General features: G+C 32.8%; 1 protein-coding gene across 3 annotated transcripts in view; it reads left to right on the top strand.

Annotated features, from left to right (window-relative positions):
* Window positions 1–21,611, top strand: part of LOC106667137 — a 247,456-nt gene that overhangs the window by 203,808 nt on the left and 22,037 nt on the right. For all 3 annotated transcript variants that reach the window (XM_024227267.1, XM_014394863.2, XM_024227266.1), the window contains exon 3: window positions 13,095–13,179. The gene's annotated coding sequence lies outside the window, so the exon portion shown is untranslated. The remainder of the gene's footprint in view (window positions 1–13,094; window positions 13,180–21,611) is intronic.

Here is a 21,611-nt window from a genome sequence, read left to right as displayed (position 1 = left end):
TTTAAAACAAGTATTACAAATTATAAAAAAAAGAAATAATAAAAATAAACATGATGTAAACTTATGACGACGCATAATGTCAAAGGAAAGACATCGAAATATCAGGGCCAAGTAGTAAATTTTAACCTTTAGTCTTTCACGTAAAACTGGAAGTTAGGTTGTATTTATTAATTGTTAACATATTAGTTTTGGATTGGATGGAATATTGGATTTAGTTTTAATAATAATGTGGGAAGTTTAGGGCTCACAAACAGCTGAGGTCATCGTCGACCCCCTGCGAGTTTTTATTTTTATTTTGTGGCCTTTCATGCATATTTTTCAGCCTGCAGCCATTTTAGCGTCTCGGTCTGTTACCCACTCTCCGTTATATGAAAACAAAGTTGATTTTCTAAAATGGTACGGCAGGTTGTCAACTACTGAATTAAACATACAATACATATATATACATCACCACAAACATAGACATATGTTTTTATATCACATTCACTCCCCCAGAGTACTCTATATTCCTCGAGCCGGGGTTGAACCCACTCCATTCCGGCTAATAAATTACTTTTATTTTCCAGAGGTCACACACTGACCCTAGTACTCGATATTCCGAGTGGATCGAGGTGACTGGCTCAAGTGGTAGAGCAGCGGCGTATCTAGCCGAAGATCTTGGGTTCGAATCCAGCTCGTGCCATTGACTTTTTCATCTCAACTAAAAACCTTAATTAATTGTAATGTATTAATTGGTCAAGCGGACCACGAAATTAGGGAATCTAATAAATTACGTTCATTCCTATAAATTAACACCAAACCCGATACAAACAAGAAGTCTGGTCACATTTACCCCCCCCCCAGAATTTGTTTAGTTTTTAATTTAAAATAGCAAAGAGGTGGAGCGGGGGCAGCACCCAAAATCGATCCATGTAAAAGAATAAAAAATATTTTTATGAAGTTGGGTTTTTTGTTGTCTTCATCTAAGGAACATAAGAAATAATAAGATTAAAAAAAAGTATTCGTAATCTAAAACTAAGCTGCTTGTCTAGAAAATCTAAACAAATTTATTTCTATGTATTGCTGTGAGAAAAGCTCAGGAAAATGTAATTCATCATATTTTTAAGGATGTATGAAAATGTGGATTTATGTATGATTTTTATCCTTCAAACTTACTTTTCTAAAATCGATATACGGTTTAACAAACGGTAGCTGTGGGATTCGAAAAAATACAAGGATGAAATGACTATTCATCTTTTATACTCCGTCAGCATAACTGGCGCTTTTTCAATTTTTTTTAAGCATCATAACAGGTATAAGCTCATAAAGAGACCTGTTTATTGAAGGAACTAAAAGACAGATATGCCCCACGGTAATAAGGGAAACCGCCTTTTTAAAAAACCTCTTTAAACCAGGGTGTTAATAAGGTTCGAATTTCCCGTTCCAGATTTCATTACGATAAAACCCCTGGAGCCTTTTCCCGTCGAGAAAACCGACTTTAGAAAATTCAAATCCGCGCTACTGACTTTATGCGAAGCTGCTTAGTCATTGCATTCGAATTTCTAACAAAATGGAATTTTTAGTTATTCAAATGGATCTCACAGGCCGTGCCTTTTACATTACCGATGACGGCATTCAAACCTAGTTATAACGAACAAAAAGTTTTACCGTCCTCATTTGTTTTCCGAGGGGCCTCTCTTGAATAAAAAATCAAGTACAATTTTTGTTTTATCAAGAAATTGAAAATAATTACGAACATTATAAAAAATGGAATCGGAAACTGGGATAACAGTAGCCAATATTAACTATACTGTGTCACGTTCTGTTTAAAAAAGTCAATAAATAGGAAAATAATCTTTCTTCTTAAGGGGATAAAAGATATTTTGTCGTTAGCCTTTTTCGCAAATACAAACCACGGAACAACAAATATTCAGTTACAACGCCAATCATGTCATATTTATAGTATGAAATCTTCTACTTATTTAAGTGAAATAACAGTAGCTAGATACCGTAGAAGTATGCATAAATGTAAATATCTAATTTTATTTCTTCTTCAGTCTGTGGGAATTAATAGGTATGGTGAACCGGCACTGGGTCCGTCAACACTCACGGTATATAAAAATAGGTAGTGATGGTTTAGCAAATTGGACCACGTTCACTGATAATTATTTTTAACCTTCTGTCAAGAACGTACATTTATTTAAGTTTTAGAGGAATTTAAATAATAATTATCCGGAGATCGTGAGATGCGGTCTGGTGTGACGTAGGTTTTAGAAAAACGTTTTCTTTATCGTGCCAACGTTTCAAACTTTATTCAGATCATCTTCAGTGTTGTCCTGCATTTCATTTCTGCAGGCCTTATGTTGTCTGCATTTAAACAAAAAAGTTCTCTGATTGATAGCCGATGCGAGTTTCTTCTCAATATTGGCGATGTCCTTCAGAATACTTTTTGCTTGGAGTCCATATGTAGTTGAAATTTGTTCATAGAATCCCACGTTATTCGTTCTTCTCGTGTGGAAAGTGTGGTGATTAGTGACCGTTAGTCAATGATTATTCGGAGATCGTGAGATGCGGTCGGGTTTGAGGTAGGTTTTAGAAAAACGTTTTCTTTATCGTGCCAACGTTTCTTTCTTTACAATTAATTAAGGTTTTTAGTAGAGATGAAAAAAAAGTTAATGGCACGAGAGGGATTCAATTGTCGTCGAGAATCCAAACCGATTACACGACATTTGAAAAATGGCAAAAGGAGGGAAAACTCATAAGGCGGGGTTGAGATGGGGAGTTGATGTCCGAGTGGATCGAGGTCACGATAGCTTAAGTGGTAGAGCAGCGGCGTATCTAGCCGAAGGTCGTGGGTTCGAATCCCTCTCGTGCCATTAACTTTTTTNTTTCTTTTTTTTTGTTTAATACCAAAATCCTGCATTATTTTCCGGACAACCCAATAATAGGTAGATGGGGACCGCTGTAGACGAGAGGCGTTGGTCTCATAGGCGATGGTGGGTTCGATTCCCACCGTCGCCCTTGGAATTTTAATACCCTCCCTCACCATCACTCCCCGCAAAAAAGACCCTGTTTATTTATATGACGATGTGGTTAATTATGGAAGAGATTAAAAAAATGAAGTTATGAATAAACAGTGAAAACTTTAAAATAAAGTTAAAATAAATATAATCAAAAAATATATTATGCCAATATAGTACTTGTTTCTCGCGGAGTATTACAAAAATGTTAAGAATGTATTGAAAACGGGATAATTTCAACAATTTCATTTCATACCGCCTGAACCCCATTTCGCTGATATTTTCCCCTGAAAAACTAAGTTCGGCGCGAACGCGGAAAATGAGGAGGCATTTAAGAGAAATTCCATTTCAAGGATTCCCTTTTCGCCGTTTCTCTCTTGTAATACGGTTATATCCGCCCTCGGAGTGATTTAAACGAAGCAAAGAGGACTGAGGGAATGTAAATAGACGTTTTTCAGGACGTGACTCGGGACGAGTCAATCGCTAAGTGGCCTTTCCAGAAGTGATTGAATCATTCGAAATTGACGGAAAACATTGTCCTCGGATGGAAAAAGGCATCTACTTTTACAATACACGAAGAATTCTTTTCTCGTGCCTTCCAACATTGAGCAGGTTGAAATGTACGGGAGTTTTGTGCGAGCGTGTGCGCGTGCAAAGTACCCTTGTTGATAAGAATTTAATACTACGTGCATCGTTGAGAACATGTAATTCACAGCACACGTGTAAGTTGCATTTAAACAAATGTTTTCTGTAAGTTTGAACACTCATGGCGAACATGTCCGCGGCACATTTTACACCTTGAAAAATTCTTAGGCTAGCATTTTTAATGATAAACTTTATAAGTACCGAAATGTTTTTTTTCCTAAGTGATAGAGTACAAGTCATATAATAATTATTAATTTTACAATGGTTCATTACAAATTAATCACTTTGCAGTACACATATTTTATAATATTTTATCAGGTAATGGATTTTTAAAATTCTTGTCATCTTCAATATTTGGTTTGTTGTCTGGCAGAAGCCAAGACTAGTAACAAAAAAAATCGCGACGATGGGCAGACCGAATTGATCGAGAAACTACCAGACTACGGTTATCAAAAGACCAATGTTTAAGATAATGCTTTGGAGTCTACGAGATGGGAACCAGTAGTTCGTCTTTTTGATGTTTCAACCACTCCGGTAACCTCGTTGTTTAGGGGTTTAATTAGAGTATGAAACAGTTGACTTGACAATATTTTAAGTGCAGTATGTGTTCCCTAGCTCGTCGGCAAACCAAAAAGTAAGGGTAGGCAGGCCAAAATGATCTGCAGAACTCTTCCAACATAAAACTAAAACTAAGAGTGTTATAAGTTGAATTGGTCAATTTACATTGGTAATTTACATTTTCTACATCTGAAGTTCGACGAGGGCTCGGCATCAAAAATCAGCCCAGGTTCTCCTAAAATAAAGGTTTACGACCGATATTAAACCCATCTTGGGTGATCAAGAATAGCCAACTGTACAAATCTGCATGTACCAAAAACAATCGACTTTATTAACTGTAATTTTAAAGGTTTCAAAAACGTTACCTTTTAAAACGATTCAATCAGTTATTACATTTGAGATAAAACTTTAGGGTCTGTGGAGACGCCTGCAGTTTGGTCGTTTCCGATCACGGCCTGTCAGTGCGTTTCGGCTATTTTGTCATCTTCATTGCTGGAGCTGAGATGAAGCCGAGTCGCGTTTGACAAAACAAAACAGTAACGATATGCAATCCAAATGAAGGATTTGTTACAACTTGTATGGTTCAATTGGTAAAACAGTACCGAACATTCAATAAATTCAAAAGTAAAACTAATATTTTTGGTTCCAACTTCCAAGCTCTGGTTTTTGATTGGACGTTGATGACTCAAAACATGCTTGAAAACATAAGGAGTGGCAAAAGAGAGAGCACGGATTTTATTGAAGACGGCACAAAAGCATTTTGCTTTATCCTTCTATGGAGAAATATTGTAGAAGGACCCTCTAGAGAAGAACAACCAAATATGCAGAAATGTATCTGACATGCCTAAGCAGATCAAAATGATAGTTGATGATCAAAATTCATATTCATTACATGTAGACCGCATTAAGAAATCTCACAACCATTTTCTATTGTGTAGAACTTTATTCTGAAATCAATCGTACGATACATTGTACGTCTTTTTGATATAGCCTTATAGTCCCATACAGTACGACACCTCCTGGCAGTACGATAACTTTAATATCCCTTATTCCACAAGTATTTTATTTTGTATTGATCAGGAAGAATTCCTTCCCAAAAATATATTAAAACTTGCTACATTTTTATCTACGTAACGCGAAGTGTGCTTGGCTATGCCTGATCCATTTTAGCTTGCTTTCTTGCATACTTTACCGAAGAAGATTTTCTAATTAATTATATTTTTCTGTTTGTCATTGTACGGAATCACATGCTATTTGTAGCTGTCATAAGAACATCTTGTGTGTAAAAAATAGGATCGAACCCAAAAATCTCCCGTGGGGTTTACCCCTGGTTTTCCTTCTTTTACTTACGGGCATGAAGCATATACCAAAAATTTTCTCTCTTTCAATATCTCTAATCATCCCTGAACAGTTTTTTCCTCCAGCCAGATACTTCACTGACTGAAGGAATAAAAGAGAATTGTGAGTGTAAGGTGAATGATATCGATAACTCTCTTTTATGCTAGCTAACATATTCCCTGATTGATAAAATTAATCGGTAACTAACGTGGGTGACTTGCTGGAATCAATTGTTGTTTTTAGTTGTCCTAGAGACATGCCGATTCCACGTTATGACAGAATTACTGTATCGATGCAGTTGGTTTCTTTCGGGAGACCAGTATGTAACAAATCGGACGGGACCTTGAACACTCCCTTGAGGTACACTTGATTTTACTTCCTTCACCTACAGGTAATCAACTCCATGATTAACTCTCAATATTGAATTAATACAATATGACGTCAATGGTAATTTCCTCAGTTTGCTTACTAGGGCTTCATGGCATATTTGTCAAAAGACAGACGTTTTCGAAAAACATTGCTATTTCGGTAAACGTAGCCGGGTGTATCTCATATTTAATGCTGATTCACTATTTTTCGTGGTCCGCTTGACCAATCAATATCATTAAATTAATTAAAGTTTTAAGTTGAGATAAAAAAGTCAGTGTCACGAGCGGGATTCGAAAGAGGGAGAATTCAAAAGTTGTGGTTGAGATGGAAAGTTGGTGCCGGGGGGGGGGGATCGAAGTCACGATAGCTCAAGTGGTAGACTAGCGGCGTATCAAGCCGAAGGTCGAGAGTTCGAATCCCGCTCGTGACACTGACTTTTTTATCTCAACTTAAAACTTTAATTAATTTAATGCTGATATTTATTAAATGAAATTCTTAATAACGTAATTTCAAAGTAGATAAGAGAGCACTTAAGATAAATAGATAACCAAACTCATGCATTTTATTTATTTATTTTCCCTGTTGTGAATGTTTGTATATCTTTAACGGTACATTTTAAAAATGCTGATATTTATAAAGTATAATTTTTAACATGTTAGGAAACGACGTTTCTTTAGTTTACTTTATTACGACGATAGTTTTAGTTTTCTAAAAATTTTAAACGTTTTACATAAATAGGTTGTGTTAATTTTGTGTGAAATTAGGATAAAAGAGTGTCATACACCTTGTACATTCTTTTGTAATTTATTTTATTTTATCATTTTTAACATTCTAATTCAAAATTTTAATTGCTTAAATAAACCACAAAATCAAATATGAAATATATCTAAGGCAATTACGAAACTGAATCATTTTATGTTAAATACTGTTTCATTGTCTGTAACAAACAAATTTAAAAAAAAAATAAATCACGTTTTATTATTTATTTTAAAGCTGCAGTAAAGAAGCGTTTTTGATTGAAATATACCACTATTTTGGTAATTAGAAGAACGGAATATGTTTTCAGTACATGATATTTTTACCCAAAGTTGAAAACAGCCCATTTCGACAATTCAGAGAAGTCATAAAGGTAAGAACGTCATCGAGACCATTGATTCTGCCTCAAATATATTGGAGCACAGGAATTTTTGGTACGTAGCACAAATAAGGAAATGAATATCCCTCAATAGTCGTGATTCCGTTTTTCCTCTACAAACAATCCCCTCAAATACTGAGAAGTTAATAAAAATATCTACCATAAAATGTATGGAAGTGTGATATTTGTTTATTTTTGGAACATTTTTCCCAGAAGAAAGTTTGTTCTCAAAATCTGGGGTCGTCCAAAAAAAAATAGAAATAAGTCATCTCTGAAAAACTTAGAATATTAAGGTTTATACTTTAGGGGCTGCTGCAAAGGCGAATGAGGACTAGCTTTTTTTTGTATCGTAAATAAAAAACAGCCTTTTTTCTTATTTTCAGGCCTTTTCTGTCACAGCAGTAAAAATTCCTTTTTTTTATTAATTTCATTATTAATATTATAATAGATGTGTGGTGATTAGGGACCGTTAGTCGATGATTATTCAGAAATCGTGAGATGCGGTCTGGTGTGATGTACGTTTCAGAAAAACATTTTCTTTATCGTGCCAACGTTTCGATCTTTATTGAGATCATCTTCAGGGCCTAGGATTTACAAACATTGTTTAAATTTAACAAATACATGTAGGATGTGGAAAAAAGTGAATTTATACAATGCAAAAAAAATTATTTTTTATATTCAATCAAAGTATTTCTACTCATTCAAAGTGTTTTTTTTTCCTTTTTTTAAATTTTATCCACATCCTACATGTATTTGTTAAATTTAAACAACGTTTGTAAATCCCAGGCCCTGAAGATGATCTCAATAAAGATCGAAACGTTTTCACGATAAAGAAAATGTTTTTCTGAAACCTACATCACACCAGACCGCATCTCACGATTTCTGAATAATTATAATAGATACTTAACCTAGAATTGGGCAACCCCGCAGGAATGGACTATTCCTTAAATTCCGTAATGTCAATGTCAAGTAAAAATCGCAGTCTTTAATTTTAGATTCAAAAGTTTCTGGCTTTCACAATAACTTTTATACAAGGAAAAAGATTTTTATATACAATTAAACGGTAATCGAAAATTACCAAACTGCAGATTCTGAAAATTGTTGATATGAGCAAAAAAATCATTGATTTGAAATATGGTTTTTTTATAAGTATTACCTACGCCGTGAATGTTTTTGAATTTAAAACACGAGAGCATCGTGTTAAACTTAATAGTATCACATATTGTAGAAAAAAAACAATATGTTTCTCACCAATAATACGAAATATGTATATTGATTTAAAAAGAAGAATTGTAACCAACCTAGTCATAAATATTTTTCATCTTACCTAATTTTTTAACTTATTTTGTCAAGCTAGGCCTTCAGACACATGGCAATTGGGTTGGACAACTTCAGCAAATCTTGTCCCCGTTGTTTGTCCCGCAGCCGGCTGGAAAGAAGTTTTCTTTAATACTAAAAAATTACTCGAAATTTTTCCCGTATTGGGCCAAATATTGCCAGGTTATTCGAAACGAGTTTAGTTCCCGGAATCCGAATTCGTCAAATAAGAACCCCCCAGAAAGAAGAAGGGTCCGGGTTTTACTCCAGGCATAAAACCGGAAACACCTTCTCAACCCAAGTTAGTCTCGTAAACGTGAGAGATAATAAATCACAGCTTACCTTGAACTATTACCTCGAAGGTGACTTTAAAAAAAGCTGTGTTTGTTTTATCATTCTAAAATAAACAAGATGCCCAACAAATCTTCAGCATGTTTACTAAATTAAAAACTCATCTTATTTTTTTAACTATCTACCGTTCAATACGATTCATGATAGAAAATCATATCTGAAGACAGGGAATTTGCTTTCCGGTATACTCAACGCTATTAGCGCCTTTAAACTCGAAACATCTCAGAACAGTCTGGCTTAACACGGTCCCGATCAATTCAAATCATTATAAATTGAGAATCAGATATGACTCAACGGCAAGAGGAGGTAGGTGGATTGTTTGTATACAGAGTTTAGACTGCCTCCTTTCAAAATATGAACTAAATGGTCTCATTACCTATTTTTTATATTACCTAGCATCTTATTTAATTTGTCGAATACAAATGGTTAAATTGAGTAACTTCATCTAATTGTATTCATTCTTCTGTAGAAGTAAATGTCTATAAGTTAAAATTATTTTAAAATAATTAAAGATTATAACAATTATAAGTAGAAATGTGTGGTGATTAGTGACTGTTAATCGATATTTATTTACAAATCGTGAGATGCGGTCTGGTGTGATGTAGGTTTCAGAAAAACATTTTCTTTATTGTGCCAACGTTTCGATGAATTTATACAATGGAAAATATATTTTTTATATTCAATCAAAACATTTCTACTCACTCAAAGTTTTTGTCTTCTGTGTAATTGTGTCACTTTGAGTGAGTAGAAATACTTTGATTGAATATATAAAATATATTTTGTATTGTATAAATTCACTTTTCCACATCCAAAATGTAATTGTAATATGTAAACAATGTTTGTAAATCTCAGGCCCTGAAGATGATCTCAATAAAAATCGAAACGTTGGCACGATAAAGAAAATGTTTTTCTGAAACCTACATCACACCAGACCGCATATCTCACGATTTCTAAATAAATAAAATATTAAAAAAATTATATGCAGTTTTAGTTAATGCTTTACTCTAAGGTTTGCTTTTTGTTTTTTAACACCTTCTTTATACTACGGAGTATATAAATTGCCAAAATTGTTTCAACTTTTAAAAAAGTGTGGAAAAGTTTTACTTTACCCAATCCTGAAAGAGCTTATCTATTACTGAATTCAAGAAATTAATTTTTGTTTAGTCTTCTCTAGAAAAATAAAAGACTTTTGATACAATTTTAATATAAAATTATAAAGTTGTTAAAAAGTAAGAAAAGATGAAATCTTAAAATCTGCATTCTGTCGTTGAAAAGGGGTGTTAAACTTGTAATTATTATGCAAATTGACATTACAATTCAGTAGGATTTCAGGGATTGTAGCAGCTTACTTCTTAAGAAAATCCCGCTCACTATTTTTCAACCCTAGACGCGAAAAATCAAACCTCTTGTTCAAAAAAAATGTGCTTGACTCTATTCTTAATACTCTTTAAATTTAGTTTATTTCATTACTTAAACAAAATTTTAGTTTCGTTAAACGTGCTTATTATTTGGTAATAAGTTTGGTTTAGAACGTTGATAACCATTCCGTTTAATTAAGGGTGTATTTAGAAGATAGTTTTGTTGAGCGTAGGGGACATGGAATGTGGAAGTTATCGGGAGGATCGGTAGGAACTTTGAAGGATATTTAACAGAGGAAGTGGTCGTTGCTTTATATGCTTATGGTTATATTCTCATCAAAGACGAAATCCTATGCAAGAAAGGATTTTATACTCTCTCTGTTGCCCTAGACTACTGCCTGAAAGAAAAACTCCAAATGGATAAAAAAAATGCTTTAGATTAGTCGGAACATTTATGTTCTTAAAGTCTCTAGTATTTCTAATAAACAAACCTGAAATTTTTTAAGCTTTATAAATAGCAATAGTTGTTGTTATTCATAGGAGTTGATGTTAAAAGATTTGACATTAATTTAACAGAAATATTAATCTAAAGGCTAAAACTAAAACCTAAACTTAGACTAAGAGGCATGCATCTCCTCAGAAATTGAGGTAAAGAGAATTATATTGATTTAGTTTCCAGCCTAACTTCATTAGACAATTTAACTAAGTTCTAATTACAGTTAGTAAATAATTACAATATACATATTACATTCACTAGTTCGTGGTCCGCTTGACCAATTAATATCTTACAAGTAATTAAGGTTTTTAGTTGAAATAAAAAAGCCAGTGCCACAATTAAGCTATCGTGACCTCGATCCACCTCGATCAAGTGGTAGAGCAGCGGCGTATCTAGCCGAAGGTCGTGGGTTCGAATCCCGCTTGTGGCACTGGCTTTTCTACCTCAACTAAAAACCATAATTAATTGTAAGATACATAATACATTTATGAACCTAATGAAAAATAATAAATATTACTAAAAATACAAATAACAATTAATTGTAACATAGAAAAAGCCATAATAAAAAATATGAGAATAAATGTAGCAAATAGTAATTATATATTTCATAACAATCTAAATATACTGTAGACAGGAAAACCTTAGTTTAAGAGCATCTATGAAAAAGTTGAATATGCCGTTGGCCTTATTTTTTAATCTATTATTATAATTTTATGTAATGTAATTTTTTACGTGTGATTACATTAGAAAGTGCCTTTTTAAGATACACTACCAAAATGCGACCTTTGTAAATTCACAGCTAGCGAGAGCAACTATCTAATATTGCCTTCCTAAAAGTAAATAAATAAAGAAGGTAAATAAAGTCCCAGACCTTAGCTTTCAAAACTTTACACACCTTCCCTAACCATACTTATTGATTACAGGAAGTGCTAAACCGTAGTCTTCAATACTTCATAAGTACTTGGAGCACGGTCCTAACTTCCTTATAAATAGTACGGATAACTGTCAAAACGTCACCTTCATCATTTCATAAGCTTCATCAAACATCACAATGATGAAAGCAAATTGTAAAATGGAACCTTATTTACTTTATAAGCAGTGAAAGCAAATGATTAACTTTTTCTTCATGAGTAACCTAGCCTTCATACTTCGTAAGTAGTGAAGAGAGCAAGTGGGAAAATGCAGTCAACAATACTTCATAACCACAGAAAATAAGTTGCTTTGCTTTCATAGTAAGCAGCTTTCGTAATTCATATGTAGTGATGAGAGCAAGTGTCAAAACCGTATATTTCATACATAATGAGAGCAGCATAAGTAGTAGAGGCAACCGTCAAAACCCTCATAAAAAATTGGAAGTGCTAAAACTTATTCTTAATATTTCATAAGTATTTATTACGACTTTTCTTTAAGTTGTTAAAAATTTAAATTAATACTTTTAAGCAGCTAAATATAGGTTAAAAGATAAGCTTTTGTTTCTATTTATCTATTCCTCTCTATCCTACACCCACAATTTTTACTAATGTTTAAAAAAACATTCCGATTAAATTCAATATGAAACGCTGGCTGTTTTAAACTTTTTACAACTACATTTTTTGATGCAACAAGTAAAATATAAAGAATATAAGGATATCCCAAAATAGACAATGAACCGGGAAGAGTAAATAACGTTCACCCGAATCAATCAGTGTTTCTATCTCAGAATTATTTTACAGCATATTCGTGGGCCTACTACTTTACAGTATTTATGCGATAAATGGAAAAGTAAGGGAAAATGTTTAAGCTGCTTTCAAAGAACACGGTCTTTTAGAAGACGATGAAAATTAGAGAAAATACCCTTACAGATGCCGTGATATTTCAATCGGGTTTTCAACTGAGAGAATTATTTGTATTCCCTATTAAACTATGTTTCGTGATAGGGTTTAAGGACAAACGTATAAATATGTGGAGCGTAGATACGTAGAATGTTTCTTTCTCACACCGACAATATATGTCGGTGACAAAATAATTAGAGTTTTTGTACAAATAACAAATTTGTAATTAATTATTCAAATTTTCATACTACTGCTAGTTAGTAAATATTTATGATTAGTTAACAACAAAGGCTAAAAATGGCAAAATTTGAGTCCCTTCTCGACTTCGTGCAGATGGACGTTGATTGACTTTCAAAAACAATAATAAAAAGTGTTATTTCCCGGAAAATTAACGAGGCACAATTTCAGTTGTGATAAGATATACTGCAAATTGGATTATAAAAGAAATGTCGACGGTGGATACACTAAAGGGTTTGAAGGATAGGAAGAAAAACTTTCCTAAGCGTATTTCTCATAACGACTTCCTTTCTGAGTTGTCGCGATCTTTTTTATTAAAATATTTAATATAAAAAGTGCTCTTGGTGTGACTGTTGGATATTCATTAAAATGGATTGCCTTAGAAGGCAAAAAATTTAAAGTAAAAAGTTGGCGATTTTGACCTTTTTCACTGTTTAAGAAAGCGACAGCGAGTTGTTTTAAAGACTAATTATGTTCCAGGCGATGCAGAATGTTGTTGATCGCAAGTATCTCAACCAGTGTATCAATACATGCTGACGACCAAGTTCCTCGTACCCAACTTGAGGTGAGCTAATGTGTTCTCAATTCTAAGTCAAAGTTATTATGACTTCATTCTGGTTTTTAACCGACACGATTTATTTAATTAAAACTAACTACTTTTTAATCTATTAGGCAATATAGAGAAATAATTGGTTTAATTTTAATGTGCTTTTTTTGTAATCTATGCAAACACGAATTGATTATAGAATAGTCTGTTGCTGTTTTAATTTACGAAACAGATAGTTCACACAAAATTGTGAAATAAATAAAACGAAATTCCTGTTTGAAGTAAACAATGTTATTGATTTTAATCAAACAGTCCTTTCTTTTACTTATTATTCCACAATGCGAATAATTTTGAAATTTGCAAATCATTCTAGAATGGACACATCATATTCGATTTATGTAATAAACTTGGAACTACCAATTGTAAATAAACGTACACATATGTTAATCATTTAAAATTACAATTAAAATTTTCAGAGTATTGATGACGGCGATTTTTCGAAGCTTCGATATTGAAATAAGTTATAATTAATTAAGGCTTTTAGTTGAGATAAAAAAGTCAATGGCACGAGCGGGATTCGAACCACGATCTAAGACTAGATACGCCGCTGCTCTACCACTTGAGCTATCGTGACCTCGATCCACTCGGACACTAACTTCCCATCTCAACCCCACCTTTTGAATTTTCCCTCCTTTTNCATGTGATATATATATATATATATATATATATATATATATATATGTATACTTATTTAAAATAATATTAAAACAATCACTGATCAAATCTGCACCTCTATTCCTACAAATATCGCAATTGGCCATCATTTAATCATTTATTATTATTGAATAATATTAAACTGACGCCAGTAAAAAAAACTATTGCTGTAGATAGTATTTTGTAGAGACGGCAAATGTTGATTTTTAACTTATTGTTCAAGGGACTTTCCTCCTGTCTGATATTGACATATTGATATCAGCCTTTTTTCCTCCTTCGGTTTGTTTTGATCCAATTCCCAGTGTTTCGAGATCCTTTTCTAGATATGTCGGCTGCAACCTGGCCTTTTTCCCTTAGATAATGGATTGTTGAACGCCCCCCCTTTTTTTAAACAGTACTTGCTCTTTGTACAACAATAACAATATCAAAAAAATTATAACAACCACGATAGTTATTGCACAATGACACACTAGTTTCTAAGAACGACCAATGTACTAACAAACTAAAAATTTATGATTTATTATTTTTTTAGTTAAAAATTTAAATGAGTTTTTATTGTCGATTGACATATAGAATGTAAATGCGTACTGCATGTTAAAGTCGTACAATTTACAGTTAACACATTTTAGTGGATTATATAAACAATTCCCACGATTGAAGGTATTCAACGTCTTTCATATTGAACTAGTTATAATTTTATATTAAATACCAATCGTCTGATTTATTGAACAATTTGAAAGAAAAAAAAATCAATTCCTTCCTCTAGATTTAGATGTTATCAATGTTATTAATTTATTACGGTAAGCAAATTTTCCTAATGTTGAAGCCTATAATTGTAAGCATAATGAAACTACGATTGAACATTGAGGAAGATCAAACATCAATTCAGTTTTCTAATAATCTGTGTGAGGGCATTCTATGATGGGTTATATTATTGTTTGTTATTCATATTAATAGCCTGGCCTAGGAAGTACGAAAAGTTGTAAGCACATAAAACATGAAAATACATAATAAATTACATTAACGAACATATGAGGAATATACGTTCAATCGCAGAATCACGACCAGATAAATCTTCTCAAAAAGTATTTGTAAGGCAGATTTATACAGTTCGATAATAATTAATATAAATTATAATATAATTAAGTATATTATTGTCTTTTGTTCTTTATCAACAGTGACTGAAAATTTAGATCGTAGCTTTATAGTAATTTAGATAGTTTTAGGTTCGTTTTTACTATAAATACCTCCGTTTTTTGTTCGACGGGTTGAGTTTTACCTAAATGCTCTGTTTTCAACGATAGCTTAGGACTCTTGTACCCTTGGCGGCTAGCTTCCAACCTGCATACATCACGGATTTCTAATCTTATCTGGCATCTTAACGCCTTCGGAATTCTCAATTGCCGAGCAAGTCTCAGGCAAAACAGATAGCTTATTTCGGAAATAGAAAAGACAGTTGATACAATGAACCATCGAAAAAAGAGTTTTTAAACAACACTCATTAGGAATGAGTGGCATCGATACTTAGCAATTTTCAAACAGAGTCATCGATGCCCGTTAGTAATGTTTTATAAAAAATAAAATGTTTAATAATAGTTAAATTGAGATCTGTTGTACCAAGGTGGGGAAAATTTGATCAAATCGATTAGTTTAACGTTATGCTGACTTGTATAAAATATTAGTCAAATTAATTTTAATCCAAAATATTTCATATTAATCGTTTGGAAAATTTAACAAAATATAAATTCTCTATAACAATAACCACAATGGATTTATGTATAAATCGTTTCCATTGTTCAATTTTTGTATATCGGGCTTTTTGAATCATCAGGTTAATGAAACGTGAGGTGGAGAGATGAAATTGCCATGGCAGGTTTTACAAACGTGGGACTTAACGGTTGACAGTTCGCTAAACCGGATACCGGGTTGTAGCTAAATAAAAACCATTTGATAACAAAATACTCAAAATAATTAGTAACAGACGTTGAGTCACAAGCTAACAAATCTGGCTTATTCGAGGGTAAAACGACGGAAAATGGTAGAAACTATCAAATGATGAAAAAAGTTTAAAAATACCACATAAAAGACGAAAAGAATTTGTTTATAATTAGGAATTTGAAAAAATATTATTCAATAAAAATAATTAGTTTAACTTTTGAAAGAAAAATATCGATTTTGTACTAATTGTGTCGAAAATAGCAACGATACTTTAAAATGTGTGGTGATTAGTGACCGTTAATCGGTAATTATTCAGAAATCGTGAGATGCTGTCTGGTGTGATGTGTGTTTCAGAAAAACATTTTCTTTATCGTGCCAATGTTTCGATCTTTATTGAGATCATCTTCAGGGCCTGGGATTTACAAACATTGTTTACAATTAACAAATACATTTAGGATGTGGAAAAGTGAATTTATACAATGCAAAATATATTTTTTATATTCAATCAAAGTATTTCTACTCACTCAAAGTGTTTTTCTTCTGTGTTAGGTGCCATTCTTGCCAACGTATATAAACATAAAACTGCAAAATCTCACTGGCAAGCTCAACACGACACGCAAGAATGGCACAATTACACAGAAGAAAAACACTTTGAGAATATAAATACTTTGATTGAATATAAAAAATATATTTTGCATTGTATAAATTCTCTTTTCCGCATCCTAGATGTATTTGTTAATTGTAAACAATGTTTGTAAATCCCAGGCCCTGAAGATGATCTTAATAAAGATCGAAACGTTGGAACGATAAAGAAAATGTTTTTCTGAAACCTACATCACACCACACCGCATCTCACGATTTTTGAATACTTATAAGATACTTTAAAATATGGATTATCTGAAATGTTATGAATACCCTGACGTATCTATAAGTTTAGAAAGGAGAAAAATAAATAAAAGAAATAAAATATAAAAACCCACTTGAAATGCAATAGTTTCAAGATGGGAGAAAGTTCTCGACAAGCCACGGACGTAAATCCTTCCTGAAAATTGAATAAAACCCCGTTTTACTTTACATAACCTACTTTTATTTCAAAATATTTCTACCAAATTGAAATTGAATTCGAAGTTTCAAGTTGAAACAAATTATAATATATTAAGCACCTACGCATTCAAAATTAATTTAAAGCGAATGATGGAAAAGTCAGGAAAATGACATGAAAGCAGTTCCTTATTTATCAAATAAAAATTATCTACGTCAATAAAACAATTTCACTTTTCAAAATTACTTATACTCTTGACCGACACAAATAATTTACTTAAATAGTTTACCTTCTGTTATGTAAGAACAATTTTTCATGCGAGTTCTCGTCACTGTTTAAACTGCTGGGTGAAAAACCTGATATATGGTCGTTATCAATATTCCTTATTTTCTTCCTTTAAACAACTGGGAATTATGAGACGACGCCTAGAAAATAAAATTTAACCAATTAATTAATAACCAAATTCTGATAAAATAAAGTATTAGAAATGGCAGAAAAACCATCTTGGATGAACAAGAATAGCCAGGTGAAGTATCTGCAGGTATCAGAAACAGTGGATATATTTAAACAAAATTTTAACAGGTTGAAAGAAAAGTGAAATTATACAAAAGACGCAGTGATTTATCACATTTAAGATGAAGCGTTGGAATCTCTGGGGCGATGAACTTGTAGTCTGGTCATTTCCGATCATTTCAGTTTGTCTGCGCGGTTCAGTCGGATACTTTCTGGCTTCTCGCCATCTTCCGGGCTTGGTCTGCTGTCCAGACGAGACCGGTCAGACAAACAAAACAGTAACACAGACCAAAATGATCGGAAAACGTACAAACTACAAACTGGACAACCCTCTTCTAATAAAAGATTGTTACAGATTGTAAGGTTGAGTTGAACAAACAGAAGCTAACAAGCTACAATATCCATCTTAAATTTTAACTTTGTATACTATAGTTTCAAATTCAATTCCATTTTCATTTCTACTTTCTCGACATTGAAGAAACCAGGGTTCTGGACTGGGCATTAACAACTCAATAGGTACATGAAAATATTGCCAGTGGTCTACTTACATTATGGGAGAACGTAGAAGAAATCACAGTTCTTTACCATTAAAGAGTTTAAAGAGTGAAGATAACTATAATCCATACGTGGAAGAGAATACAGTACACAGAGAAGAATGCAAAACGTCGAAACACGTCAGACAGGTCAACAAAATGAAGATAGGCAGATCTCGACAACGATCACATTTCAACGATTCCTCTGCAAAGATTCTATGATTTTGCCACAAATTTTGCCTTTTTGTTATCTGCAGACCATTTCAAAGTGTGTTTTTCTTATTCTTTGTAGTATTGATCCGTTTGCGGATGAAAACAGAATCTTGATGGAACAAGCCATTTTTCATTATTTTTGCTCCCATCGAATATATGTGGTAACTTCCATATTAAAAATCAGGAATGTAAATTGTAATATAAATTGTACCTACCTTGATTTTTAATTGAGTAAGAAAAACTAGTACATTTGACTAAATATTTACATATGTACAGATTGCAACCTGTCTCTTTTTACATTTGTGTTAGAAGTGCGAAAGACACTGGGCTTTATAACCTTCTACGACCTTAACAATGTTATCATTTTGTATTGTTTAGCCTGTTACTGCGTTTGCGGGCAAAACTGATTATAAAAAAAACCGCTGTCACTTTTGATTCATGGTAATAATTTTAAGTTATGTGAACAATTTAAGACTACTTTGAGTGTGAATCACCTTTTTGAGAGATAACAAAGTTTAAATAACCCATATGTACATAGTTACAAATTAAGTATAAACATTATATGTATAATTTAAAAAGTAAAATAAATAGATTGATTAAATAGTATAAATAAATCGAATAAAATAAATGGAATAAATAATTAATTAGATGATAAATAAATATATACACACGTTCACAGATAAATAGGTGATAGCATACATATGCACATGAACCCACGTGTGTCCATACTCTAAGAAGATTTTTAATAGAAAGTTTAAATGCTGATAATAATTATTTTAATCTAATCGATATGTAATCAATCCACTGGGTCGATCTTATCTGGGTTTACTTCATTCAAACGTATTTCGACTTCATGCTATCTTTAATGAAGAATTCGTTCCTGTTTTGTGATAAAGTGTCAATTATATATCACTAACTGGACCATTTTTAGAGGAAGAATAACTAAAATGAAACAGATTGCAAAAAAGGATTTCGCCAATAGATACTAATACAAATTTACTCAATATTTTTACTTTATTCAACTTTTGGTATGACTTGAGTAAGGAATAGAAACGACAAAACTCATGGTCTCACATTCGCCCTATATATTACCCCAGCGCCTAATAATGTATACCTTGAGTTTTTATAAATGACATGGCCCTTTATTTTTACTCTGTTTTTTTTTTTTTTTTTTTTTTTTGTTACGAGGGTTCGCAACCGCAGAGGTCATATAAGCCCTCAGGGTGCCAGTGTTTTTGAAAAAATGCCCATTTGTAAGATGTCTGGTTCGAATGCAGGGCCGCTGGATTCGAACTTGGGACCTTTGCCTTACAGTGATAGACGTCCCTATCTATGTTATTGTAAAATTAAGTATGTTTGAAAGGATAATTTTTCATGTAAACCTGTTGGTGTTATTAGAATTTTAATATGTTGGCGCCTTTGACCGACCTGATGATCAACTTTTAAAAAAATATTAAATCCATCATATTTCGTGGTCGGATTGACCAAATAACTTCTTTCAATTAATTAATTTTTAGTTAAGGTATTGACATTTTCCTTAGAAACAAGATAATATCAATTTATCGTGTAACTCGTTAAAAAATAGGAAAATTGAAATTGAATAAAATAAGTTTAATCTGTGGCGGGTTTTTAAAGCTCACTTAAGACAACAACAACACTATAAATTGAAATGATCAAAGTATGAAAAAAATTCAATATCTGAAAATAAATCGATAAATGTTTGAGTTATCGATCATTTTCAAAAATTAAAAAACACAAAAGACTCGAAGTGTAAAAGTTGAACATGAAGCAGTCAATTGAGTCGTTCACCGCGTTTCAATTCAAATTTCCGCTTGAAAGAGTGACTGATGACTCGAACGGAAAACTCGACTTGACCGACAAAAAGTTAATTGTTTCAAACTTTAGTTAATCAACGTTTTAGTGGAATGGAAAGTCTCACGATAGATCTCCTTCAAAAAATTGAATCGTATAAAAGTTGAAAATAAAAACAAAAATTTAATAGTAAGAGCGCGTATTAACCAAAAATTTTGCTAGCAGACGAACTTACAAATAAAATGTAATTGACCAAAATAGACAAACTTATACAATAAACCATAGCAAACCAAACGACCTACCACCTTCACATCCCATTTTCCGAAAATCTCAATATTTATATTTTATTATGTGTACAAATCCAATCTAAAAGTCCACTTAAGAAAAAATTAATGTAGTTAATCTCGATATTATAGTGTAAATCCAATATATATCATGGTCCGATTGACCAAATAATTTCTTTCAATTAATTAATTTCTATGTAAGGTATTGGTTGAAATAAAAAAGCTAGTGTCACGAGCGGGATTAAAACCCATGATCTTTGGATAGAAAATACAAGTAGATTTAATAAGTAAAACGAAGTAAGTCTTCAAGAAAGCTCTCCGGTGGCCATTTCATTTGCCGCCAAGATTACACGACATTTGAAAACTGGCGAAAAGGAGTGAAAATTCGAAAGGTAGGTTCAGATGGGAAGTTAGTGTCCGAGTGGATCGAAGTCACGATAGCTCAAGTGGTAGAGCAGCGGCGTATCAAGCCGAAGATCGTGGGTTCGAATCCCGCTCGTGCCATTGACTTTATTATCTCAACTAAAAACCTTAATTAATTGTAAGATATTAATTGGTCAAGCGGACCACGAGATTAGTGAATTGAAATAAGAGTTTTCTTGGGATAGGTCTTGGCCCTGATGATTTTCTAGTATGAGCAACCTTAGCAGTAGGATCCTCATATAATAATATAACATTTATTATCTTACCCTCTCATTTCTTCGACTAATCTTAAAATTATTGAAAAGCAAATGTTTAAAAGACTAAAGGCCGAAGGTGGTGGGTTCAAATCCCGCTCGTGACACTAGCTTTTTTATTTCAACCAATACCTTATATAACGATTAATTAATTGAAATTATAGTGTAATTCGAACTTTACAAAATCCTCATCCGAATTCATCCGACAATGTTTCTCTCCTATTATATCCTACAAATTTCACTCGTCGTTGAAAGCACTTACGAACAACAGATTTCTTTGAAATCGAACGTCCAAAACTGAGAGAGTATCATCTGACAACTCTTACCACTCTTAACATGATTAATTACAATTATGCCTATTATCTTATTCACCCCTGAAACTTTTATTTGTACAATAATTAATAAAAAGTACAAAAATATCCTTTTATATTTTTACAGTAATATTTGGTTTTCAGTTGTGGCCCAGTCGTGACTGCGACAACCCTGGATATCCCAGTCCTATTTGAAGCCTAATAGTATTGGAAGTATATTTCCAAAGATGGAACTCGACTGAGTGCCGAGCTTTATTTTCGGACGAGTCCTTTGCGATACAAATTCGCCGAGAAGGCTGAGTGAATCGACGTACCGTTCTGCCTTCCGCCCGCAGCGGTAGAAAGGGTTTCTGGCTCTCTGAAGTGGTCTTTATATCAAAGCGACTGTACGTGTTCGGAGTTTCTAATCGGCC

This window comes from Cimex lectularius, unplaced genomic scaffold (genome assembly GCF_000648675.2).
Source record: "Cimex lectularius strain Harlan isolate CLEC.00 unplaced genomic scaffold, Clec_2.1 scaffold181, whole genome shotgun sequence".
NCBI classification, from domain to species: Eukaryota; Metazoa; Arthropoda; class Insecta; order Hemiptera; family Cimicidae; genus Cimex; species Cimex lectularius.
The sequence above is the reverse complement of the archived record's forward strand: the minus strand, read 5'-3'. Positions and strand labels throughout refer to the sequence as shown.